The sequence below is a fragment of the Bos grunniens genome, chromosome 18 (assembly GCF_055505025.1).
Source record: "Bos grunniens cultivar Pamir isolate PY7600 chromosome 18, Bosgru_T2T1.0, whole genome shotgun sequence".
Classification (NCBI taxonomy): Eukaryota; Metazoa; Chordata; class Mammalia; order Artiodactyla; family Bovidae; genus Bos; species Bos grunniens.
In genome coordinates, this window is record NC_141182.1 from 41,281,070 (window position 1) to 41,307,548 (window position 26,479).

Below are 26,479 nucleotides of genomic sequence, written 5' to 3' on the forward strand. Positions count from 1 at the left end.
TGAATAGGTGAGTTACTTTCCAAGACTGCTCAAGTGGGAAGGAGATGGTTTCAAAATCTGCCCTATTCTTCAAACCCAACAGGATACTGAGACCCATGGTTATGAGTATTTAGATTTAAGGCTCAAACAGACCCTTGAGGTTACACATCCAACATTTCTATTCTGAAGGGATTTAGCTGATTTCTGGCCTCTTTGCATCCCCCTGAGATCTTTGAGTATAGCATTCTCATCTGAGGCCCCACAAGTTCCAGAATCTTCTATTGTGATTTCACGACTTGTTGACCTGTCAGTTATCTTATATCTTTCATTGTCCCAGTGCGACTTCTAGGAAGAATATTTTAAAATTATTTTAAAATATTTTTATTTTGAAATAATTTCAGACTTACAAAATTAGTTTTAAAAACGGTACAGGGTTTTCTAAAGGCTAACGTCTTACACTTCCTTAGACTGATTATCAAAACCAGGAAATTAACCTCCATACAATATTATTAGCTAATCCACAGACCTTATTCAAACCTCCCCGCCATCCCACAGAAATCCTTTTTCTGGGCCAGCATCCAACCCAAGACCCCACGTTGCCTGTAGTTGCCATGTGTCTCCTCCAATCTGGGATGGTTCTTCAGTCATGCTTTATTTTTTGTGACCTGAACGCTTCTAAAGAGTACTGACCAGCTATTTTGTAAAGCATCCCTCAATTTGGGTTTGTCTACTCTTGTCATTTTAGACAAGAACATCAGGGGAGTGATGCTGTATGCCATCAGTCCATCACGGCAGGAGGGCCCCACATATCTGATGATTTTAACTTCTGATCACAGGGTTAAGATGGTGTCTTCTTAGCTTTGGGTTATTATTTTTTTCCTTTGTAATGAAAAAGCATCTTGTGGGGATCCTTTGAGACAAAGCAAATACCTTTTTATTCCCATGCTTTCGTCCACTAATTTTTATATGCATTAGTGAATCTTGCCTATAATAATTATTGCTATGATGTTGTAATTATGATTTTTTTTTCCCTCCCTTCTCCTACATTTCTTAACTTGGAATTACTTTATAAGGAAAAGCTGTTCCTTCTCTCCCATTGAACTGCTTTTTGTCATATTACTCAATGATACTTATTTTATTCTGTGTGTTATAGATCCATTAGTATCATTATTTTTTTGTTCAAATTGTCAGAGCTTTGGCCACAGGGAGCACCTTCAAATTGTCTCCTGTGTCCTTTTGATGTGCCCCTATAATTTTTTGAGCATTCAAGGAGGGCTTTTTGTTTGTTTTAGTACATGTACATAAAACTCAAAGCATACAGAAGAGTATATCTGTACAATGAGAAGTGAGTTTTCTTCTTACTCCAAACTCTTAGCACAACCCCACTGATTAACTGCCATAAATAACATATATGCTTCAACACATTGTCTACACAAATAAATATGAGTATATGTACACTAATTTTTAAACACAACTTGAAACATACCTTGCTTTGCTACTTAACCAATGTAGCATGCATATCTTTCCGTATCTCCCATAGTTTTGTTAATGATTTCATAGAGTTCCTATTTCCTTTGTGGATATTCACCATAATTTACACAGTCCCCTGCTGATGAATAATTATATACATGCATGTGTATATATGTCTAATATCTAATATTGTTGTTGTTGGTTAGTTGCTAAGTCATGTCCAACTCTTTGCAACGCCCTGGACTGTACCTCAACAGCCTCCTCTGTCCTTGGGATTCTCCAGGCAAGAATACTGGGATGGGTTGCCATTTCCTTCTCCAGGGGATCTTCCTCACCCAGGAACTGAACCCAAGTCTTCTGCATTGGAGGCAGATTCTTTACCACTGAGCCACTAGGGAAGCCCAATATCTAATATATATCTACCTAAAATCTCTGTCTAAATTTTTGTTTTATAACTGGTCACCTTAGATGAGAGAGAGAGAAGGAATGAGAGATTCCTTTAAGACAAATCCTAGGAAACATAACTGCTCAAGGCAGAGATGGAAGCTTTGCCCATCTGATAGGTCTCCCATTGTTTCTATTTGCAAGTCTTTAATTATGGGTGACATCGAATATCTTTCCATATGTTTATAAGTCATTTATATTTCTTTCTCTGTGAATTGTTTTCTCATATCATTGTCTTATTTTTTCTATTGAATGATTGATATATTTCTCGCTGATTTGCAAGCGCTTATTATATATTCAGGAAATTAGCCCTTTCCTGTCATTTGTGTTATAAATATTTTTCCCAGTTTGTCATATGCCTTTTGATTTTGTTTATAATTTTTTTATCTTACTGAGGTAGGTTTTAGATTTTTTTATACTTAGATTTAGCTCTCATATTATGGCTTCTGTGACTCACTCCTAGATTTTATATTAATCTGTTTATGATTATCTTTTATGATCTATATTATCTTTTATGATTATTTTTTGCCTTTATATTTTTTATCATCTTGATTTTATTTTGGAAGAGAATTAAGGTTCCACTGTTACTTTTTATCCTACCCCTAACCCAGTGGCTAGCCAGTTAACTAAATAACATTTATTAAAATAAATCTTTTTTTTTGACTGATTAAAAAGGCACCTTTAATATTTACTAAATTCTCAAATGCATTTACATTCATTTCTGTGCACTTTACTCAACTGACCTGCCTGCTATTTCTGCACCTGTTCCAAATTGCATTAATGGCTATATGTATAATTTAATGTAGTATCTGGTAAGTCTTTCTCTCTTTCAGTATTTCAGTATATATTTTCATGTTTGCTTTATGATTTGTAGTCTTAAAATACTCAGGAGAATATTTTTGCTGGTGGAGGGATGAGGAAATACAATAAGCTTATAAATGTATAAGGAGAATTGCTATTGTTACGGCTTAGCGTCTTATACCCAAGAGCAAACTGAGGCTTTCCATTTGTGTTGCTCAGTCATTGGCAACTATTGTTTGTTTTTATTTATTTGTATAGGCTCTAAAATTTATATTTAGGTTTATTTCTAGGTATTCTCTCTCTCCTCTTACTTCTCTCTTCCTCACATTGCATTGCACTGTAAATCCCACCTTTTTTTCAATTATGTTTCACTAATTGGTTATTGTTTGGATTAATAGAAAATACTGATTTTTGAATATTCATTTTACAACCAGCCACACTGCTGAATTGTCCTATTGTTTCTAATATTTTTTTTAGTAGTTTCTCTTAAGTATTCTTAATGTAGGAATCATATTACCTACAACTGATAATAATCTTCCCTTTTAAAACAAATTTAGAATCTCATATTTCTTTTTCCTTCTCCACTGCAATGACTAATATGTTTGAGAAAAATGTTCATTAATGATGTGCAGTGGAGAGCCTGTTTGTATTGCAGTGCTCATGATTTGAGCATTCCTGCATTAAGCATCTTGTTATATGTATGTTTCAGAAACACACATGTATTACTATTTGTTAATTATTTCTTTTAAGCAGGGATTTGTATTTAAATTTATAAAGGCCTCTTATAGATTTGTGGAGATGATAAAATATTTTTTCTCTCTTTGAAAATTTGTTAACATAGTGTGTCATATTAACTGATTCCCTAATAGTAAAACACCTTTTAATTTATGGAATCAATCCTGTTTGACAGAGACCCGTTATCCTTTTTAACACGCTACTGCAGAAGTCTACTTTTAAAAACATTTAGGATTTGTTGCATTGCTGTTGAAAAGTATGATTGATTTATGCTTTTCTTGCTTTTTAGGTCTTTGTCAGGTTTTGATGTCAATGTTATGACACTTCTGGAAAGGAATTAGGAGATTTTCCTTCTCTCTTTAAGCCCTGAAACAGTTAACTAGCATTGATATCGTTTTGTTTTTGAGGGCCTGATAGAATTAACCTGTGAGAACATCTGGGCCTTGTGCATTTTTGAGATAGCTCTCTGACAATTCTCTCAGTGTTTTTCCTCATGGTAATTGACCTCTTTCTCTTCTGTTGTTAACTCTGGTAATTTCTACTTTCAAAAAAAATATTCATTCTATCTACTTAAAATTATTTGCACAAGATGAAATAATGTATTATTTTCTCTATACTTTAGTATTTCTTTTTTCCTGTGGTCATATCCATATTGTTATTTCTCATTTTGTGAATCTCCGCTTTCCTTCTTTTGTCTTTATTAAGACAACTCAGAGTTTCTCAGTCTCAGCATCACGGACACTTCAGTGGGTAATTCTTTGCTGTTAGACTGTCCTGGGCACCATCATATGCCCAGCGGCACCCCTAGCTTCTGCCCATGAGGTGCCCAAGCAGCTCCCCAACTGTGACAACCAAAAAATATGTCTGGACACTGCAAAATGTCACGTAGGGGAAAAAATGTTTCCTAGCTGAGCACCACTGAGATAGCTAGAGATTATTTTATTGTGTTTCCCCTACAAAGATATATATTCATTAGATGTTTTTCATTAATGTCTTCTGTCACTCTAATAATTCTTTTCACTTTAGTAAGATGTATTTAGTTCCTCTTTTTCTTCACTGTGAATTGAATGCTTGGCTCACTTATGTCCATGCTCTCTTACTGAATAACCTATGTTTTAAAGGTTATGACTTTTCCCCATTATAGCTTTAACTCCCTTGATATGCCATGATTTTTCTTAAACCAGGGATTCTGCAATTTTCTTTTTAATTTGTATTCTCTCTCAAGTAACTTTCACCTTTGAAAGACTTTCAGTGTGATTTTCTGTTGTTTTGCTGTGTTTTCTATTTCAGGTATTAATATCTAGATGCATATAGATACTGCGCAGACCCTGTGATCTATCTCGATTTTGGTGTTGCATCAGTGTTCTTTGTGGTCCATCGTTCTGTTCATCTTCTACAGGCATTTGGAAAGAGTGTACATTTTCTATTTTAAGAAGGTGGAGTTTGACAGATGTCTATTAGACTTACCGTATCAATTATACTATTTTTACTTTTTATATCCCTTCTAATTTTTATCTTCCTGACTGTGGTGGACTGAGTGTGAATGAAAGTTTTCTATTACTATTTTGTTTTGGTAACTTTGGCTTTTTAAAAAAATTCTTTGTTGCTGTCCTGTTTTCGGGTTTTTCTTTCTCAATATGTTGCAGCACAGTGACCTAACCAGATCTTTGCGTGTCTTCTTTCACTGATCATTATGAAGTGCTTCAGTGGTCTGGGTAAATAGTTTTACTTTAAACATATGGGCTTCTCAGGTGGCTCAGTGGTAACGCATCTGCCCGCCAAGCAGGAGACACAGGAGATGTGGGTTGGAAAGATCAGGAAGATCCCCTGGAGAAGAAAATGGCAACCCACTCCAGTATCCCTGCCTGGGAAACCCCATGGACAGAGGAGGTGGTGGGCTACAGTCCATAGCATCTCAAAGAGTGGAACATGACTTAGTGACTAAACCACCACCACTTTAAACTTAAATTTACCTGGTAAAATTATCAAAACCCTAATTTATGTTATAGTATGTGTTCACAGTCTGTCTTTACTGATCATCATAATTTTAATCTTTCTGAGTCACTTTGCCTCAGATGAGTCAAAAATGCAGCATGATATTTTGTTTTCCTTTTCTGTAAGTTTGTTTTCTCTTAATAGGTAAGATTATCCCATTTATACTTGTTGATGTAAAAAATATATTTGGTTCTAGTACTCTGATTGTACTTTAACTTTTCTTCTGACTTAATATTTTGTTTCCCGTCTTCTGCTATATTATCTGAGCTTTCTTTGTTTTGTTGTGTGTGTGATTGTATATCTTTTTTCACCAATGGTATGGAAAAGTAGTATACTAAATATTGTAATGGTTACCTTTCAGTTCAGTTGCTCAGTCGTGTCCGACTCTTTGCAACCCCATATAACTTTATATATTAATTGTATTTGAAAACCTTTTGTTGATTTATTGTTTTTGTTTTATTTGCTTGTTTACTTGTTATTGTTTTCATATGGAATCTATAGGTTTTTTTACTTTATTCTTGAAATCTAAAGTGCATCAGGATTTCCTGACTTGAGTACTATTTCAGCCAAAGGTTCCATTCCTTTCTTTAAGGCCTGAAATATATATCTCTGTGTTGTCAGCAGTGTTGATTTAATTAATTCTGCTTCTAATGAGACTTTTATTTCTAAAGAATGGCTTTATTTTATTTTATTCTTTATTTTGAAAAAGTGATTTTATTTTTTTTCCCATTCCTTTCTAAGTCCTTCTCCTGTTTGATCATCTACATTTTGATTCTTTGTATCTCTTCTTTACATTCTGTTTCAAAGACCTTCTATTTTCATTATTGTGCATGCAAGTTGAGCATTATTGCATGTCAAGTTCCAATACATTCTTATCCATTCCTGGAGAAATTTCTGTCTTGATATATATTCTTTTTTCTTTCTTTCTTTTCCTTTTTTTTTTTTTTTTTTTTGGTAGTTAGACTTCTGATGCCTTTTTTTCTGGTGTCAGCATTAGCTGAGGCATCTGATGAGGTGACTGGCTGGAGGAAATGGACTAGGGGAAATTGGGTTGGAAAGAGGCTGAGGCCTTGAGTGCAGAATGAGAAGACTTGGCTGCATCTTGTCAGGTGGGAGTCAAAGACAGGAGCTCAGTGGAGCAGTGAAGAAATGGGAGGACCTCAGTGCACCTCTCACATTCTGGCTCAGGTAATGCCCCCCACACTGAACTTCAGCTACTATTTCTTTTCAACCTCTTTTATAATGCTCAGTATTTTCTTTCAGTACAGCAGTCTGTATGCTTGCTTCAACCCCAGATTAGATTCGGCTTGTGGAGGGCAGGGACTCCACTTCCCCCACCGTACCAACTGGAAAACCCAGGTCCCTGAAGCAGCTCAAGGCATATTCTTCCTTAGGACCAGTGTGCATGGCCTGTAGTCAGCGCTGTTGTCCCTCAGAGAAATCAGAGACAGGCATGGAGAAGGTGGTCAGGGAAGACTTCCCGCAGGAAATTTGGTGGGGGTCACAAAGGCAGAAAGAGCAAAGCCCAGAGCTCACAAACTCAAATGCGTATTCAAAGCTGGATTCCATTCCACACACTCCCAGTGTTCTTTTTCTGTTCGATTTTTTTCATTTTAGCGTGTTTCACTTTGTAGCATGCATATAAAGCCTTTATTTCTCGTGTCTATGTACTTTTTAATTTCCTGCCCTTCCCTGCGGTGACGCAAGCTCCCTGGGGAAGAAATTTTTGTTTGCTTTGCCAGCTGATATCTCGGATATTTAGAGCTGTGCCTGGCACATAGTAGGTGGAATTCTTGCCTGGAAAATTCCATGGACAGAGGAGCCTAGCGGGCCACAGTCCTTGGGGTCACAAAGGGTTGGACATGACTGAGCAACAGAGCAGTCTTGCTTGCTGATAGCTCTGATATCTAGATCAGTGCCTGGCACATAGTAGGGGCTCAATAAATGCCCAGAGATGCCAGGCAAGCGGCATAAATGACTGACCTGGCCTTGACATTTGTACATATACCTATAGGGACAGTCTTCAGTTTCACAAAGAAGAGTCCTTTGTTGTATCTTACTTAAAGCATGCTGCTTCACCTATAAATTTTCTTATTTTTTTAATCCCTTTATTTTTAAAGGAACAGTACAAGTTAACAGAAATGTTTCTTTACATTTCTGTAAAGAGAACACTCCAAATGTAGGGATAAATGCTGGCTGACACTCAGTCTCAATGACAAGTCACAATAGGGAGTGGTGGGCCCTGTGGAAAACTGGAGAGCATAGGTCCTGTTTAAAGGGGCAGCCTCCACTCTACTCCCAGACATTGGGATCTTGTGAAACTCTATTATTGCCAAGTATTAAGCCCTCAAAACAGAATACTATGTGGGTCCAAACCAGAGAAAGCGCACTGGGTACCGGAAGGGCCAGTGGAGCTGCTTGGCTACAACTCCTGTTCATCCAGCGGATGGAAGACTTGCAGGTGCCAGGTGAACCTCAGCTTTTCCTCCACCATCCACACTCCCCACTCTGAGACTGCTTCTTCCCTGCGCCACTGTGCAGAGTCTAAATGTCACCCACACGTAGAGCTGTGGTGGCTCCAGAGCCATCGTGGTGAGCTGTCTGAAGGGGTGTCAACTCATTGGACAGGGTATAATTTCAGTCAATGTGTTCTTGTCTTATTTTAGTTCAACATCATTTCCCAGTTGCAAACCTTTTGAATGACACGCGAAATGCAAAACGACATAAAAGGTCCTCCCTGAGGCAGATCTGTGTCCATGTAGAACTTTAATTATTCTTTTTGAATCCTCATCGTAATGTGCTACCCCAATTCTGGCAAAAAAAAAAAAAGTAAAAAGTCTGATGGGAAAGATTTGTGTTACCTGTAGTAGGATTTTACTTTTTATAATAGTCTTTATATTTTTAGAAACAGTGAACAAAAGGAAGGACCTTTCTAATCAAGAGTATTCTTCAGATACAGAGCGTCAGACAATATTTGTGATAAATAGAAAATAACTGCTCTTATAGTTTTTGGTGGTGACATTTAGAATATCACATTTGTCTTTCGAAAGTATTTTTAGTTAAGGTTTGAAGAACAGCATCTAACATGCTTGTTGGGTAGAGGAGGGGTGGAGGATCAGTTTAGGAGGTTTTAAGATACTGGATTAAAAAGCAAAATGTTTGCCAAGAGTGAAGCAGTTAGATTTGGATAGATTATTTCCTGTATAGATCATTACAGATGATTCAAAGACCTTTTGGGGGGAATTGACTACCCAGAGTTTTAGGAAAGGGCTGCGGCTCAGCTTCTCCTTATTATGAGTAGGGTGAGTTCTTGTTCCTCAGGAGGGGCTCCCAGAGGCCAAAATCAAGTATCCTTTTCCATCTCCAGGCTCATCAAACGGTCCATATGAGATGAAATCTGAGCCCGAGAGAGCTCCATTTTCTTTGAAAGCTATCCAGGGCAGCCTTTAAGCGCCAGACCTAAAAACAATATCTTTACAACCGTCAGCCGTAATTCAGCGTGATAATGTAACTATGTTTTTGTTTTAAACCTGACAGCATGTAAAGTTATGACAGACATAAAGCTGGGGTGGAGAGTGGCTGGGAGAAGGAGTTGAGGCGCCAAGCCTGCGCAGACAGTTGGGGGCTCAGGTCAGGACCCTCAGAACATCATCGAACACCACCTGTGCTCCCAGTCTTCCTCGGGGGGGGGGGCTTCTCCTCGGTTGATTTGTGTTTTAAACTAAAGCGCTTTGTTTGAAACGGTCCCCTAGATGGTTTGCGGTGCCCTTCAATTCATATCCACGCTCCTCAAACAGAAGATTGTAAATAAGTTTCTGGCTTCTGCATTTAAATGGAAACCTTTAGTAACCAAAACTAGCTCACCATGAACTTCCCGGCTTGAAACGTCCATTTCTCCTGCTGATGCAAGCGAGAGAGTTAGTTATTTCCATTGGCTTTCAACTGACCCTTTGGAAGACGGGAAGAATAGATTCCCTGTTATTTATTTGGGTGTTTTTGGCAATTTGCTGTATATAAAAGCTGTAAGTACAGCAGCAGCTGTACTTTCCCTATGAAGGGGCTAATAATGCAGATTTAAATGGTGTTTAGCAGGAGCAAAATCTCAGAGACATCAGCAAAGTTCACCTTAATTCCGATTCTATGAACCAACAGTGTTTAGGAGAGTTCAATTTTCCCTTCGATTGCTTGGGCAGCCTAATTCACAAAGCTCCATCATTTCCCCCTTGGGGCCACATTTGGCTTGGGGCCAAGAGCAGGCAGGACCTCCTTCCCACTGGTGAACCAGGAGCACCCGCTCTGTGTCAGCTGTTAGAAAACCGAAGATCTGGTGCTTTGCTGGAGAAATGTAATAGACAGCTTCACTTTCACACCTCTTAAAAACCTTTTTAAAAATAGTCCCGCTAGCAGGAGGCTTTTTTTGGGATGCCGTGCTTTACACCTCTGTATTTTCAGACTGTTTGGGGAGAATTTTTATATTTGTTGTTCCACTGGCCACAGTGCCAGGGTTGGAGGCCTGGCTGTCGACATTGCCGGGTGGGCGAGGACAATGCCCATTTCACGGGATGCCTGGGGTTGAGGGGTTAGCAAACCAGGGTGACATTTTTACAACTCTTTTCTGAGCCATTCTTCAGGGGCCTTCAGCTCATCTGGTGGCCCTGATGGGCTGGCATTGGCCTTCCGTGATTTCAAGGCCCCACATGCCTCAGCCTTCCCACATGCCTCAGGGTGAACACCTAGGAGGCTCCTCCCTGTTGGCTCAGCTCTGCCCCTAGCCTTCCCAAGCTGGATCATCTAGGTAAGCTCCCACATTGATCTCCATTCCCATTGTGAATCCTGGTCCTGCCCTGTGGAATCTAGGCCCTTCTTCTGAATCTTGGGGTCCTCCCCACACCTTGCCCAGGAATATGAATCAAAGCCCCAGTGATCCTATAGTGTAGGGAGGGTACTTAGCATAAAGAGAGGTGGCTTCCTAGGGGCCAGCATTCTTTTTTTTTTTTAATTGAAGTATAGTTGATTTACAATGTTGTGCTAATTTCTGCTGTACAGCAAAGTGATTTACTTAAACAAATATATACATTATTTTTCATACCCTCTTCCATTATGGTTTATCGCAGGACAGTGAATATAGGTCCCCGTGCTCGACAGTAGGACCTTCTTTATCCATCCTACACATTGTAGTTTGCATCCCAGAAGGCAATGGCACCCCACTCCAGTACTCTTGCCTGGAAAAGCCCATGGATGGAGGAGCCTGGTGGGCTGCAGTCCACGGGGTCGCTACGAGTCAGACACGACTGAGCAACTTCACTTTCACTTTTCACTTTCATGGATTGGAGAAGGAAATGGCAACCCACTCCAGTGTTCTTGCCTGGAGAATCCCAGGGACAGCGGAGCCTGGTGGGTTGCCGTCTATGGGGTCGCACAGAGTCAGACATGACTGGAGCGACTTAGCAGCAGCATTCTATTCTTACTATCACATGTTCTTATCATTCTAGACTTTCAGATACGATCAGCCATACAATGGGCCATCTTTTGAGGGAAACCATAAAGAAGTCCAGTGCTTATTGTAAATTGCATTATTGCTTCAGATGCATTCAATTTAGAATGTATGTGAGTCTTAACACTGAGGAAGCATAGCATTATGGGTTTGTTAAGGAACAGAGCTGATGGCCTGGCCATCGGGAAAGCAGCCCAGCCCAACGAACCCCTGCATGAGGCTTGGGATGAGACCAAAGCTCAGGTTGGGCCCAAGGTGAGCATCAGTGACTGGGTAGAAGTGAGCTCTGCCCATCATGGGATAAGGGACAGTTGTGACCCTCAGAGTATAACCCTCTGGGTGACACTCTGACCTAGCCTCAGAGTCAGAGACATTATTCACTTGACCAACAGATGCATAAGAACCATTTGATCTAAAAAGCACTCACGTGTGTGGATTTTCTGTGCAATAACAGCTTTCCAAATTGGAATTAAGAGGAAAGTTAGTCAATCTGGGCTAGCCCTATTATACATCACAGCCAGGAGAAATTACCATTATAAATAATTAGAAGATTATTAGTACAAACAGTATTATTATCTTATATACCATACATTAATATTATAACAATTATAATTACAACTATTAGAAGCAACCATTTAGGAAATGCTTTCTTTGTGCAAGGAATTGTGTTCGAAGTTTGATGTTATTTGAATTACCTCAATAATCATGAGAACTGGTCAGTTGGCATGAGTGAGGAGACAGTCTCAGGCAGGTTTAAACATTTGTTCTAGGTCATATGGCTGAGAAGTGGGGGGAACAAGATTCAAAATCGCCTTCTCTCCAGTGTAGCACATTTAGGGAGCCCCCTGAATCAACTGGAAAACCCCATGGACGGAGCAGCCTGGTGGGCTGCAGTCTATGGGGTCACTAAGAGTGGGACACAACTGAGCAACTTCACTTTCACTTTTCACTTTCATGCACTGGAGAAGGAAATGGCAACCCACTCCAGTGTTCTTGCCTGGAGAATCCCAGGGACAGGGGAGCCTGGTGGGCTGCCGTCTATGGGGTCGCACAGAGTCGGACACGACTGAAGCAACTTAGCAGCAGCAGCAGCCAAGTCAACTTAAACTGTAGACAGAAGCAGGATAAAGTGCTCTGGACTTGACTTCTTCCTGTGTTCTGATTGTTTCTGCGCCCTGGCAGCGCTGCAAGCCTGTGTGCTGGAGACTGGCATGACCTTCTGAGAGTGGGAGCTGAAAGGGAACAGGCTGAGGAGGGTCTCCTGACCTATTAAACTGCCATGTCTTAGGACATTCTTGATTTTTTTTTTTTTTTTAAAGAATGGCAGCTGTGCTAGGAAACTGAAAGGGTGGAAGTGGCTAAAATATTTTTAAATGCTTTTTGCCGCATATAGGCAAGAGGTTATACTGCAAGTTCAATGCTAATTACAGTTATTTACCAAGGGGGGGGGGGGGTGGGTAAAATCCATGTGAAAGGGAAGGAAATTTGGTTCCAGAAAATGCCTGTTTGTTTGTGCCGCGCAGTGCGGCCGGTGTCCGCGGAGGGAGCCAGGCAGGAGACATCTCTGGCTGGTGCACAGGGGGGCTAAATAACTCACAGGTGTCAGACACACAAAAGAATTATGGCTGGCTGACCTATGCGGGGATAAATCCTGCGTCTCTGCTTATGGCCAAAAGATGTGTCTTTAAGTGTCATAAAAATTCAGCAGTTTTTCCTGCAAATTCTCTTCTATAATTTTGCCAGATTTATTAAAATAAGATTTTCTGGGGGGTTACTATTTTTTTTTTTCTTTTCACTGGTAGAATGTGCTCTTTAGTATCATTTTACATAATTTAATACAATTTGTTCCATCCATTGATTTTCATGGGGATACAAGCTGTTCGTTTGTGAGAAAGCTGGCATGGGCGTGAGTGTTGGCAAGGAGGCCCGTCGAGAAGTCGATCCTGATTTCAAAGTTCTGGGGGGCGGAGGGGCTTCAGCCATTTTGAGGCAGGTTCCGTGGAGTTGAGGCCCCCAGGCCTCTCGCGTCCCCCTCGGGGATGCAGGACGGAGGCCGTGGGCTGCCCTGTGGGCGTGGGGGGGCCGGGCCCTGACACGCGCCGGGGGTGGGGACGCTCCCCAAACGTGCAGCCTGACGGAGAAACACAGGTGTTTCTTAATTACTTGTGCAGAAGGGAAGGGAACGCCGGCGGATGTGCGCGGACGCTGCGCGCCAGCTCCGCCGCCCAGCCCGCGCCGCCTCCGGGTCCCCCACCGGCTCTGCAGCCGGAAGCTTCACCTTCGCGGCCTCCCTTCTCTGCATCCTTCTTTTGTGAAATCCGACCGTGGATATTTAAAGAATCAGCCAAACTCTTGAAATATGGGAAGGGAGACAACATAATCAGGCTGGTGCTAATTCGTAGGAGTGTTGGGCCCGCGAGTGTTGGAGGATCAGCTAGGGCTTTCATCCTCATGGGGGCCCTCGCTGCGTCCCCATGAGACAGGTCCTGTGTGCCCTCGGCCTCTCCCCCACCCAACTCCCTGTAAGCTCTTTTGACCAATCTGTGCTTCTAGGGATAGATTCCAGGTGAGCGAGGGACATATGTAGGAAGGTTCCAGGCTGGAGGACAAGAGAACTGGATCCCAGTCCAAGTCCATTTTGCTGTGTGATCTTGGACAGGTTACTTCACCTCTCTGGGCTGTAGCATCCCCTTCTTCCTTAAAGGGTGCCTTTCAAGCCTGGTGTACCACATGGAGGGTGTCCGCAATCCTTTGAGCTGTCGGGTTCTATGAAGCTCTGAGCTGTCCAAGACCTGAGTTGACAACTGGGCTTCTGTTTTGCTCTTCTCACAGCAGCCCTGCCTGAGACAGGTGGGAGGCACGGGAGGAGAGCCAGTGGTGTGGGAGTCTTATTGCATAGACATGACCTGCTCCCTGGCCAGGAGATTGAGATATGCTGCAGGAAGCGCAAATTCCTGTCTTCACTGCTGGGTTTTCTGAGTGGTCATCATTACCTCTACCCCAAACCAGTGTCACCCTGCCTGCCTTGGCTTCCTGCACAGAGGGCCTGGGGACTGTGGTTGTCATGTCACGCAGACTGACAGGTTCACAGCCCCCCTTGGGTGGAAGGCTCTCTGCACGAGGGTGCCCCAGACAGTGATGAATCATCTCCTCCCCGCACCCCTGGGGAAGGCTAAGTAGGCCAAATGAAATGATCTGAGCTGGCCGCTGGCCAGGGCAGCAGGGCTAATCCTTGCCTTTGTGGGAGAGCCTGGGGCCCGGGGGGTCTGCCACCAGTCACAGCTGCCTGTTACGGTGCTGGCCCAGCAGCTCTGCCACCACCCCAGGGGCCTCCAAGGTCTCCTGCTCACCCCAGTGCTGTCCCCTCCCCCCATTCCTGCACTCCTGAACCCTCAGAGACTACAACTGCATCCACCTGCCCTGAGCATGTGGAGAACAGGACAGCACACAGCTCTCATCCATCCAGGAGTCACTTTGAGCACCTACCTGTGGGAGGGGTCGTTATCAGAGAAAGAGAGGAGACTAGGTCCCCTGCAGCTGCTGAGCGTGGTATTTAGTGCCTGGCACAGGGAGGCTTCCCTGGTAGCTCAGGTGGTAAAGAATCCGCCTGCAATGCAGAAGACCCCAGTTTGATTCCTGGGTTGGGAAGATTCCCTGGAGAAAGGATAGGCTACCCACTCCAGTATTCTTGGGCTTCCCTGGTGGCTCAGACAGTAAAGAATCTGCCTGCAATGCTGGAGACCTGGGTTCAGTCCCTGGGTTGGGAAGATTCCCTGGAGGAGGGCTTGGCAACCCACTCCAGTATTCTGGCCTGGAGAATCCCCGTGAACAGAGGAGCCTGGTGGGTTACAGTCCATGGGGTCGCAAAGAGTCAGACAGGACTGAATGACTACGCACAGCATAGTGCAGGGAGGTACCAGGTGAGCGTGAGCAGTTCTCACAAGTGCTTGCTCGTGCCAGGCACTGTGCTGAGCACTTGACAGGGCTTACCTTCCCAATAGTTAGAACAGTCATAAGAAGTGGGCATCCCTTATTATCTCCATTTTATAAATGAAGGGCTGAAACTCAGAGAGATCAAGTAACTTGCCTAAGATTGCAGAGCTGGCAAACAAGGCCGCTGTCCTAGGTTTTGGCCCTGCTTATGCCCTGGAATCTGCTGGGAGTTCCTCTCTGTCCACCTGCCATTCTTGTGCCATTCATCAACCAGCTCAGAGCTGGGTGGGCAGATGCCAAGGTCAAAGGGAATGAGAGGTCCCCGTGTGCAGGAGCTCACAGTGACCTGAGCACAGAGGCCCTGCTCAGCCTGGACCCAACAGATCTGAGCAACCCGGCCCCAGTCCAGAACCGGAGAGAACACCAGTTAATGTGCAGACATCAAGGAACTGTGCCAAGGAGGAGAGCAGAGCCTGGCTCAGCCTGAGCTGTGAGGAAGAGCAGATTTGGGAAATGCACTTTGGGGTGGAGGGTCATTGTCCTTACAAGTTCATCTCTTGAGGCAGAGTGTAAGAGGCCCACAGTGGGCCTGCTTGAGAACACCTGGGGCTACAGCTGTTACCCAAGCTGGGCTGAGCAGGTGGGAGAGATTGAAACGTGGCCTCTTTCATTCATTCACTTGTTCATTCAGCAAATACTGCATCCTTATTAGTGCCAGCACTGGGTCGGGAAGAGGACATTCCGAGGAGACCTGGATAGACAAGGGCCCTGCTCTAATGAAACTTATATTCAAATGAAGGGAGATGGACCATAAGCCTGTAAATAAACATGTAAACAAAGTCATTTCAAATACGGTTGCATGTGTGAGGAAAACAAACAAGAGGATGGAGTTAATAAAGATCTTAGTCATTCATTCATTCACGTATTCATGCATTTATTCATAGAACAAGATTTATTGAGCACCTAGTATATCTCAGGCACTTTCTAGATGGGGGATACATGAGTAAATAAAACAGCTAAGATCCATGTTCCCAAAGATGTGTCCTGTGTGTGTGTGCGTGTAGCTGTGTGTGAGTGTGTGCATGTCTGCCCTGGCATGACTGTGTGCCTGGGCACACAAGGACATGGGTTTCCTGGAAGAGAAAGGAGACCTCAGGCAGGAACAAGAGTGGGGCTCAGCCTCCCTTTCAGCCCAGGCCTACAGACCTTGCCAGCAGCTTCGGCTGAGAGGAAGCTTTGAAAAACCCTCAGCTCTCCAGAAAGCTCTCCTTGGCACAGGCTTCCTCCCTCCTGCCTGCTCCTCCTATCTGAGGGCTGCTCCCACCTTCCAGCACCTCCTAGGTCATTGTCAGGAACCGCCACCAGGCCAAGGTCAGCGCAACCCTTCCCAGGACAGGAAGTTAGGCTGGCCTAGGCACCACAGGGAGGCTCCTTTTTATTGCTCACCCAGCCACTTGCTGAAAAATTAATCTGCAAATGAATCACATTTACTGAGACCTTCTGGATCAGATAACAGATGCAGCCTGGCCCGTTCCAGAAGACCATCCAGAGAAGAAATCCTAAAAGCTAAAAGCTTCCATGGACAAAAGAACTCCTGCTGGCCTGGCCGAGCATCACTCCCCATTTGAGCTCCTCACTTGAGGTGTGCTGCTGGATATTTGGAAGCCTCTCCTGGAAGCACAGGCTCAGGCTCCCGCCCTGCAAGTGCTCCTGGAGCGGAGGCTGGGCTGGGCAGCCGGGCACTCCCGGCCGGCTCTCTGGATTGGTTCTCCTGGAGCCCCTCAGAAGCAACCAGGAGCCGGCTCTCCCCTCCCTGGCCATCTGCTTGAAGCATCTGGTGATCAGGTGCAAGCCCCACACCGGAGCATTCAAGCTGAAATGTGCAGTCACCTTGCCACCCACACTGGCTTTTGTTACGCCGCCAGGCTGCCCCTCTTTGTGTTGGGGAGAATGGTTTTGGGCTGGAAATCCGACTGTCGGCGCTGGGAGTTTATCATGGCTGTGCTGAGATCCTGCAGCCTGTGGTCCAGCCTCCATACCTGACTTTCCCCACCTGCCAGGGTCTGTGGACATGACTCCAGTGAAAGGCTGGAGCTTTTGACAACAGAGAAAAGACTATTCTTTGATGTTCGCTTTTACCCAGCTGGGTAGAGCCAGTTGCAAATATCTGGATCCTGCTGTAAAGAAGAAGGGGATTCCCAGGTGGCGCTAGAGGTGAAGAACCCACCTGCCAATGCAGGAGATGCAAGAGATGTGGGTTCAATCCCTGGGCTGGGAAGATCCCCTGGAGAAGGAAATGGCAACCCACTCTGGTATTCTTGCCTGGAGAATTCCATGGACAGAGGAGCCTAAAGGCCCATCGGCTTCCTCTGTGTCCACATTTGTTTAATAAAGCAAGAGTGGGTTGCTCCCAATGCCACTGCTAGTCTTGAGTGAACTGTGGCTGTTTTGAGGGTGATTCACTGTGGCCATAGATGAGGGGTGCTGGGGAGAAGGCCCCAGACCTGCTGTCTAAATTGCTTCCTTCTGCATTGCCGACCCGGGTATCCTAAGAGCTGCACGGGTGTCCACATTGTTGGAAAAAAGGCATAGCACTCAAGGAATAATGGGGTGCGATTCTCTTCAAGAGGGGACATTGCCTTTTCTGAGCCACTGAGGGCTCAGCTGATAGCTGGAGACTCCCCGTGAGAAGAGGAGCTTTCCCTGGCTCTTTGGGCTTGTAAAACATAGCCCCAACTGCCACCTCCCCAAACAACCAGGGGGCCTGTCCTCGGGGGTTCTGGAGCCCATGGGCTCTGCATTTACAGGCTTCCCTCTTGGAGAGGGTCGGAGGTGAAAGGTCTTGGGAAACCTTACAGAGAAGAGAATGAGCCTCTGTTTGAAATATTTAAACAGTGAATGGTAGTTTTTTGGAAACCGTTTCCTTTTTTCTGGTTGTTAATTGCTTAGTGTGATCGAAAAGATGACAGTGATGTCCTAATACTTGTTGGGGATGCATTTTTCTATTCCTCTTTCTAGATTAGCCATGGGCATTACTCTGGAATGTTCTTGCAGGAAGACATGATTCTTTGAAAATAAGAAGCCCTGCCCAGGCCCCCGTCTATGGGTGTTCACTCCTTCCAGTGAGCTTTGGCAATGCTAATTTTAACAATCAGTTGCTGCAGGGCCCACTTGCTGAAATTAGTGTGAGACTTTGTTCTTGAAAGACACAGAGGAAAAAACAAAGAAGTCAAAAATCTCAATCGGGCTCCATCCGCTGGTCTCAGTCCCAAGGTATTTTCTTCAGAAGATAGGGAAGTTGAGTGCATGGGGTGGAGGGTAGGATGGTGGTAGGGAGGGGAGAGAGGTGGAGACAGAGAGAGAACTGAAAATGAAAGGCTAGCTCCCCCATGTCACAAGCACTGTGATTCCTGGACGGCCCCCAACTATCACCTGGCACTGTTCTGCCAGCCAGCCCTTTGCTTCCAAACACTTTCCAACAAGATGATCAAAGGGAAAAATAATTGATTCTAAGGGTGAATTTTTGGAAACTCTTAAAATTTCACAATTAATTCACTTCCTTAGTGGGGAAATACAGCGAGAAGATCTTCCGTTTTAGATACTGAGCTGAAAACTGACATTGTTCAAAGGTAAAGAAGAAGCTGATGTTAGTTTCAGGCATAATCTAGCTTTTAAATGTTTCCATATGATGGCTTCAGTATGGCAATAGTAGATTTTAAACACACCCCAAGGATCTTTTATTTTAGAGATGTAATCTTTTCGCCCCTTTTAACCAGCACATGCGTGTAACATGTGGTGGTATTTCCCTCATAAAGTACCACCGTCCTTTGCTCATCCTTAGCTCAGCACGGGAGTGCCCGTGCTGACACTCCCCTGCTCCTAACCGCCCCCCCAACCCCCCGGCATAGCCCCTTCCCAGGAGTGGAGACTGCAGGAAGGTCAATTCTATTTTATCCCCGTGCCAGCTTGGCACTCCACCCATACTGGCATCAGAGTCTCAAACATCTTTTTCTCCCACGTCTTGGTTGAGCATAGCGATGAGGTCCCATTGGCTTAAGGCGCGGTGCTGGCTTTCTCTGGTGGTGTGCCGTAAGTTAGCAGGATAAGTTTGACAGTAATTTAATTTTCATTGACAAATGCTGTCATAATATTGAGAAAAAAGTGATATATTGTATCAACAGTAGTGGTCGACGCTCAGCCAGTCATATGGACTGGGCGAGTACCATATGCTTCTCCCAAACTCGCCTAGGAAAGCTCTGGCTAAGAACTTGACAAGCTTAAGATACCAGTCAGGAAAAGCGATTACCCTTGAGAGGTTCTCGCTGTGCTTCCAGCTTCCTCATTTCCTGGGGGAAAGGAGGGACCATTTCCTGGGGCAGCCACTTACTCCCTATCACGGGCATCAGCCAGCCTCCACCATACCCAGGGTCAGGGTGGCCCCTCTTGGATACCCGAAAGGCATTAGCCAAGGAGTGTCTCCCAGGCACCAGGGCCAGCGGCAGACAAGCAGATCCCCTGCTGACAACCGGAATAGCCCAGGGCCCGTGATGATGAAACACCATTGATTTCCTGTTGGTTTGTGTTTGTCCCAGCTGCGGTTCCCTCCGCTAATGCTAGTGGATGTGCGTCTGTGTGTGTGAATGAGGCCAGGACTCAGACAATCCGACCGCAAAGGGGACAGGATTCCCATTTTGGGAGCGTAGCTCACCATCTCCGTGTATCCAAAGCCCCTTCTGGTCCAATCTCAGAAGCAAGCAGATTAAGTGTGGGTGTTTCTGTACCTGGTGCACGTGTGTCTGACTGAATTCTTGGCCGAAATTTTAGTTAGATGATTCGAGCAAAAGTGTGATTAAGTCAGTCTTCATTTGCTCTGTTTTCTTAGCACTGAGTTTATTTTAATTTGGTTATTGTTCACAAAAAAAGCAATTGATGAACAATGTTAAAATATGGTCTGGAAAAGAACACAGTGTGTGTGTGTGTGTGTGTGTGTGTTTGCACGCGCATTCAGGGACACAGCATCCCTGTGCACATTCGGCTGGTGTCCTTGTCTGGCTTGCCAAACATGCGGGGACCTTCCATTCTCTGAAGGATTCCCATCCCAAACAAGGCTAAGTAAAGAAACAGGCATATGGCGTGTATTGGAGATGGTTCAGCATTGGCACAGGGCATCTGCCGTGGTGAACAGGTATCTGGAAAAGACGACAGTCCCATCCGCTCTTTTCGGAGCTTATCATTTATTTGGCTTTTGTTGTTGCCGCGTTGTGTTTATTATTATCTTAACAAAGGGAGGGAGAGTGTGCTGTTCAGGGCCCTGGGCACTGGTACAACTGCTGTCCAAGATGGCTCCCTGCTTGGGCCGGAAACTGCCCTCTCCTTCCATGTGGATGGGGGTCTCGGCTGCCAGGGGCTCCGGCTGGGAGCAAGGAGCACCTCGAGTGTTGGGGGCAGTGTCTGAATGCAGATGGTCCTCTGAGGCGATGAGAGCTCCTGGGTGTGGCCGAGGGTGTCCTTGGTCTCCAAAGAGAGAGTTGACTTGAAAAAGCAGGCAGATTGGAGGAGCAGCTGCCCTCCTTGTGGATGGCATCCGTTGGTGGCTGCGTGGAGAGGCGCTCCGGACTGCCTCCCATTACCATTTCATTACGCGACAGCAGATCCATACACAGATCCATACGCTGCCTCTTGGATGGGGTTTCCGAACACAGCAGGACACTGCAGCAAGAGCTTACCTCCTCTCTGCCTGCTGGAAACCCAGCTCCATGCCATGTGGTGCTTACTGAGCTGGCAGCTTCAGGCTCACTCTGGGCATCCCAGATGATGGGTGCAGCCCTCCTGTGGGCCACACGTGAGCTGCAAGGTGCCAGTGGCTGCCACAGTTTCTGGAGGGGCTCCTGAGAGAAGACGAACAGCCCAGCTAAAGTGCATTCTCGCACTCCGGTACCTTGAGCCTTTGGACTGTTGCTCAGTGGGGTAGCTCAGAATGATGGCTGGCCTCATAGGAGTTGTGGGTCTGGTCACCATCATTTTAGTGATGAAGGAAATGAGATCATCTGGGTCACTGAGACTCAGAGACGGCGAGAGTTGGGGCCCTATCTGCTGAGTCCGTGATGGGCTGCCATCTTTTCTGGTGGAGGCAGGACCGGATGGCTTCCCAGGAACCACTATGCCTCAGAACCGGCTCCCTCCTCCTTGGGTCTTCATCTCTTTATGGATAAAAACTAATGATCGGGATGCATTCCTTGTTAAAGGGTGATGATTTTGCGTGTTCTTCCAGCAAGGAGCTTCCTTTCTTTACTGACCAGCAGATTTCTTGATCATCTCTGTACTTAAAGAGAAAAGTCTGCTAGGTGGAAGCAATGAATGACATTATTCTTTCTCCTTATTTAAACCTATTTTGTGGAGTTAGCTTTCCCCCACCTACCCAGGATGAAATCTAGAAGTCAGGGCTGGCTGTATTGCCGCAGCAGGTATTTTCCTCTGGGCTGGATGTTTTTTGGAGTTCTCTACAGACTGCCTCGCATCTTCAGGGTGCCCCCACCTACAGTTTTAGAATGTTCTCTCTGCTGGGTGCCAGCCTCTCAGACACTGGCGTTCCACAGTGAACATCCAGTCTCTTCCTATGGAGGTGGTTTTGTCCTTCCAGTGGCCTCTGGGGCCAAGTCTTTTGCTGTGGATTTATGCAGGGGCTCCCTTCCATAGTGACCCACATCTGTACCTTGGGAAACACTTTTCATTTGTTCCCAAATCCTCTGGAAGTAGAACCACTCCCCACACAGCTCCCCGCCTTGGCCTACCATCCTTGCAGCCACCAGCCTTATGACTTTTCTAAGCTGGGTCCTACAATGACCTCGTGTCCCACTGATGCCAAAGAACATGGGACAGGCTCATTTTGAGTCTCCGTTCATTAAGCCTGAAGGGGGAAGCAGCCATTATCCCTCCTCGTGGAAGGAGGGCTGATGACCACGGCACACTGGCAACTCACCCCGAAGAGCTACTCTACTGTACAGATCCCTGCCTTTTCTAAGTCAGTCCTTCTAGAACCTCAAGTTGGGGGCTAGTTTGGGAGTCTGGACACTTCCTTGCCAGCTGGCATCTCACTTTGGTTAAAGCAAGTGTTAATCCCTGTCGTTTAACCCCTACTCCCTGGGTAGTCTTTTGGAGCATCCATTTAAAGAGCAGAAGAAACACAAATTTTAACATCCTGCTCACTTGATTATCAAGAAGCTCTTCTTAGAATCCAAAGTAAAATCTCTTTTTTTCTAGAATTTTAGGCCCTTTTTTCCTTCCAGATGCTTGGTGAGAGCAGATTAGTGTTCACTTTTAGCGACCCTTCTTGTACCTAAAATTGATGAAGCCTGTAGTAGATTTTCCGGGATTTGCCTGGAAAATCCCATGGATGGAGGAGCCTGGTAGGCTGCAGTCCATGGGGTCACTGAGTCAGACATGACTGAGTGACTTCACTTTCACTTTCCACTTTCATGCATTGGAGAAGGAAATGGCAACCCACTCCAGTGTTCTTGCCTGGAGAATCCCATGGACGGAGAAGCCTGGTAGGCTGCAGTCCATGGGGTCGCACAGAGTCGGACATGACTGAAGTGACTTAGCAGCAGCAGCAGCAGCAGTAGTCTCTCACACTACTCTTCTGAGGAGGGCTGTGTCTTTCTTTGTGATGAGGGTTAGACAGAGCAGCAAGGTATTTCCAGAAGTCCTGTGCAAGGCCACTGCCATGTGGACAGAATGGCCGGCCTCCTCCCTCTGTCCTTCTCTCTTCTGCTGTTTGTTTAGGACATCACAGCACAGCATAAACATCCGGTGGCTTCTTCGTGGACCACCCAGAAGTGGACCAGCCAAGCCCTGAAGGCTCTTCCCGGAATGTTCCAGTCAGAAAACCCTGTGGGGCTGCAGAGCTATCCTGTTGACGTGGCTCCTGACCTCTGGGGAATACCAAGGCCGAACTTGATGGAGGGCCTGACCCTCCTGTCCAGTGTGGCCGGTTCTGTCTAAGGCCTGTACCCTGACCCAGACCTCTGCTCCGTTTAGCATGCCTCCTGCGCCTGTCATGATGGCCTTTAAGGTTCTGACATCCAATACCACTCAGCCCTCTGACTCTCTGGGAAGGAGATCTTGCAGACTCCAGGAATTGGAAGGTAGCCATAAGGCAGACTATCGCAAGTGCAAAACTTAAATGTCTTTCGGGTTAAGAGCAGGGCACACGTGTACTTTGCAAATGAAATCTTCTTCCAGTTAATGAATTCTTTATTCAGGTATGTCAAAACTACCTAACTAGCTTTTAATTTCAGAGAGACCTGGGTTCAATCCCTGGGTTGGGAAGGTCTCCTGGAGGAGGATGTGGCAACCTACACCAGTATTCTTGCCTGGAAAACCCCCAAGGACAGAGAAGCCTGGCGGGCTGCAGTGTATGGGGTTGCAAAGAGTCAGACGTGACTGAGCGACTAGGCACAGCACAGCAGAGTGTATTTTTAATTCTAAAATTTCCAGTTGATTTCTTTTATAGATTCCAATTTTCTGCTGAAATTCGTCACCTTGTTATCTATTTCTTAAATTTATTAATTACTATTATTTCAAAGCCTGTCAAGTCTCTAACTTAATAGCTGTATCTTGTGTGGGTCTGTTTCTATTATCTATTGTCTCACTTTTCAATTCTTATTTGCATTCATTTGGTCTTATTTCATGGTGTGCCTGGTAATTTTTTACTGAATATCAAACGTCGTATTTATAAATTTTAGGTCGTTTTAGCCTCTAGATTGTCACTGTCATATAGGAAGAGAATGTGAGCCATATATGTAATATTAAATTTTATAGTAATTACATTAAAGAAGTACAAAGAAGCTGGTGGATTAGTTTTAATAATATATTTTATTTAATATCAGATGTCCAAAATACACCTGAAAATGTAACTGATATAAAAATATTTGTATTTTCTGATTTTTTACTAAGTCCTGGAAATGCAGTGAGTATTTTATACTCACAGTACATCTCAGTTCTGACAAAGTCACAACCCAAGTGCTCAGAAGCCACCTGTGGCTTCTGACCACCATATTGGAAAGCACAGCGGTAGACGATGCTGCAGCCTTCTAGGCCAGATTTACGTTTCCAGTAGGCCTTTAGTCAAGGGGAAGATCAAACCGGTGTGTTTATTTTCTATCTGCCCTTACTCCTAAGCATGTCCCTGCTGGGGTCATAACTGCAAGCCCTGGGTATTTACCGGGTAACTTCTAACTTTACAGGCCCTAGATTCTAACGTTTGTCTCTCTGGTCCTTTGGAAACCTCTGCTTAGCTTCTCAGTGTCTCAGCTGCCATTTGTAAATTCACAGCTACCTGCAGGGGAAAAGCAGTGCCAGAAACAGGCCCTGCTCTCCTACCCCCGTCTGGCTAGAATCTGGGCCCCTCAAGTCCTGGATTCTTTGATAACCCTCTTATGCCTAAAAATAATTTACACACACACACACAATTTTTTGATGCAGTTTTTCTATTTATTCTCATTAGAACAGTTGATTAGATACAAGTCTTTTGCCATAGCCAGAAATAGAAATAAAATAACATCTTAATTAACTGAAAACATATATATATATTTTTCTGTTCGGCCATCAGCACTGTTCCAGCCTTTAAAAAAAGACTTATATCTCTGGCCCTGATTCAGCACAACCAAATCCCTGGGGAATAAGATTATTTTTCCCAATTCTAAGGATTGGCAAATCAAGGCATAATGAGTTTATTCCTAGGAAGAATCACGGCCAAGATCCAAACCCAGTCTGTCTTTGTTCTCAGCCCAAGAGATTCCCACCTGCTCCACACTACCCACCTGCCTGGTAGGGAGGTACGCTGAATCCCCATCTCTGTGCAGGCCCTCCACGTGGAAACACAGAGAAATAGCAGGATTGGTAGTTATTCTGGGCAAAAGCACAAGAGGCACGCTCAGAGACACTCATTTCCTGTGTAGCGTTTGTAGAGATGCTACATTATACCAGACCTTGTGCTTGGTCATGTAGGAGAGACAGGATAATGTCCTTCACAGCCCCACCATTGAGGGCATGTTGTTTACCTGCTCGGGTCGGGTACCGTGACCCTATCAACAGCACAGAGGCAGCGCTCTGGAAACCTTACAGCCCTGTGAGGCTGCACAGGTTCCCACGCACGTACGGCTCCTGTCCCAGCTTCAGTCTGGGTTAGTTACCTCTGCGCTGGCAGCTGGGACCTGCCTGCACATAGGGCTGATGGCATTTCAAGTCTGTGCTTAGTCTCTCAGTCGTGTCTGACTCTGAGACCCCATGGACTGTAGCCCGCCAGGCTCCTCTGTCCATGAGGAGTCTCCAGGCAAGAATACTGAAGAGGGTTGCCATGCCCTTCTCCAGGGGAATCTTCCCAACCCAGGGATTGAACCTGGGTCTCCTGCATTACAGGCAGACGCTTTACCGTCTGAGCCACCAAGGAAGCCCCATTTCAAGTATAAAATAACTCAAATAAAGGATTTTACAATGTGAGTGAACTAAGATCTTTGACATTAATAGAAATTTTAGTTTTTAACAATAAATATCCAGGTTAATTTGAAGCTTATTTTTAATTCACTGCTTTTAACCTAATATGCTTTCTTTTTTTATAAAAGAAATAAACTTGTGTTTTCTAAAAATAAGAGCAACTTTTACCATTTTCTTGTCTGATTATTGAAAAATAAGAATGTTTCCCAGCCATTTCTCACTGCATTAAGACTGCCACAATTTGAGTTGATTTCCTTTCAGGTTTCTTCCTGTGCCTGCCTACTACATAACTATAAACATACCATACATATGACTTTGCATGTAATATACACGTGTAATATGAACATTTCCTCATATTATTAAAACTCTTTATATGTACAAATTTATGGTTGTAATTAAATATCCTATTTGGGATTTTATAGTCATTTCTCCTATTGTTGAATATTTACGTGGTTTCATATTTTTTTTAATATTATAGATATAACGCAAGGGATGTCTTTGGACATGAAGGTAGCCCCTTTTAATCCCCCTGTGCTCTCACATTTCAGATGATTTTTCAAGAGCAGATTACAAGAAATGGAGCTAACGCATCAAATAATAGAATATTTTTGTGCTCTTTAACTTATTTTAAGCCTTGAATATACTCGGCAAATGGGCAATCCCTTCACCCCAAATATCAGATATAGTGCGAGGCAGGAGGACTTGGGCAGCTCCTCGTGGTGAAGACCCAGTGCTTAGCTGAAGGTGGTGAGTCCCTAAAGAGCCCCGAGGTGTGAGTGAAAGGGACTCCGATCCCCAAGGGCTAAGGGTAACATTAGTAAACCAAAGGAAGGCCAGTGTGAGGGGAAGGGAGATAATCAAGCAGGAAAGCCTTTTGAGAAGAAAGTAAAATCAAGTCTGCTGGAATACCTCACTCTCCCTGTGGCTGTAGCGATGGGGCTGTTGCGGACATGGTGTGTATATCGAATTTTGGCAACTGAATCCCATTTTAGACGCACTATGAGCTAAATCCTATTTTAGATTGACTCATATAAGGAACCCCGTGGTGACTCTATAAATCAGAAAGTTCGTTTGCAATGCAAATCGGCCCTTTCCTAAGTAATCTTCAGCTCCTTAATTTTACAAATTGTATAT

General features: G+C 44.6%; 1 protein-coding gene and 1 non-coding gene across 8 annotated transcripts in view; one reads left to right on the forward strand and one right to left on the reverse strand.

Annotated features, from left to right (window-relative positions):
* ZNF536 (zinc finger protein 536) overlaps nt 1-26,479 on the forward strand; it is a 449,081-nt gene that overhangs the window by 356,858 nt on the left and 65,744 nt on the right. The gene's annotated exons all lie outside the window — the stretch shown is intronic.
* Nucleotides 25,230-25,301, reverse strand: TRNAY-GUA (transfer RNA tyrosine (anticodon GUA)). Its single transcript has one exon. It is a non-coding gene; the product is annotated as a tRNA-Tyr (tRNA).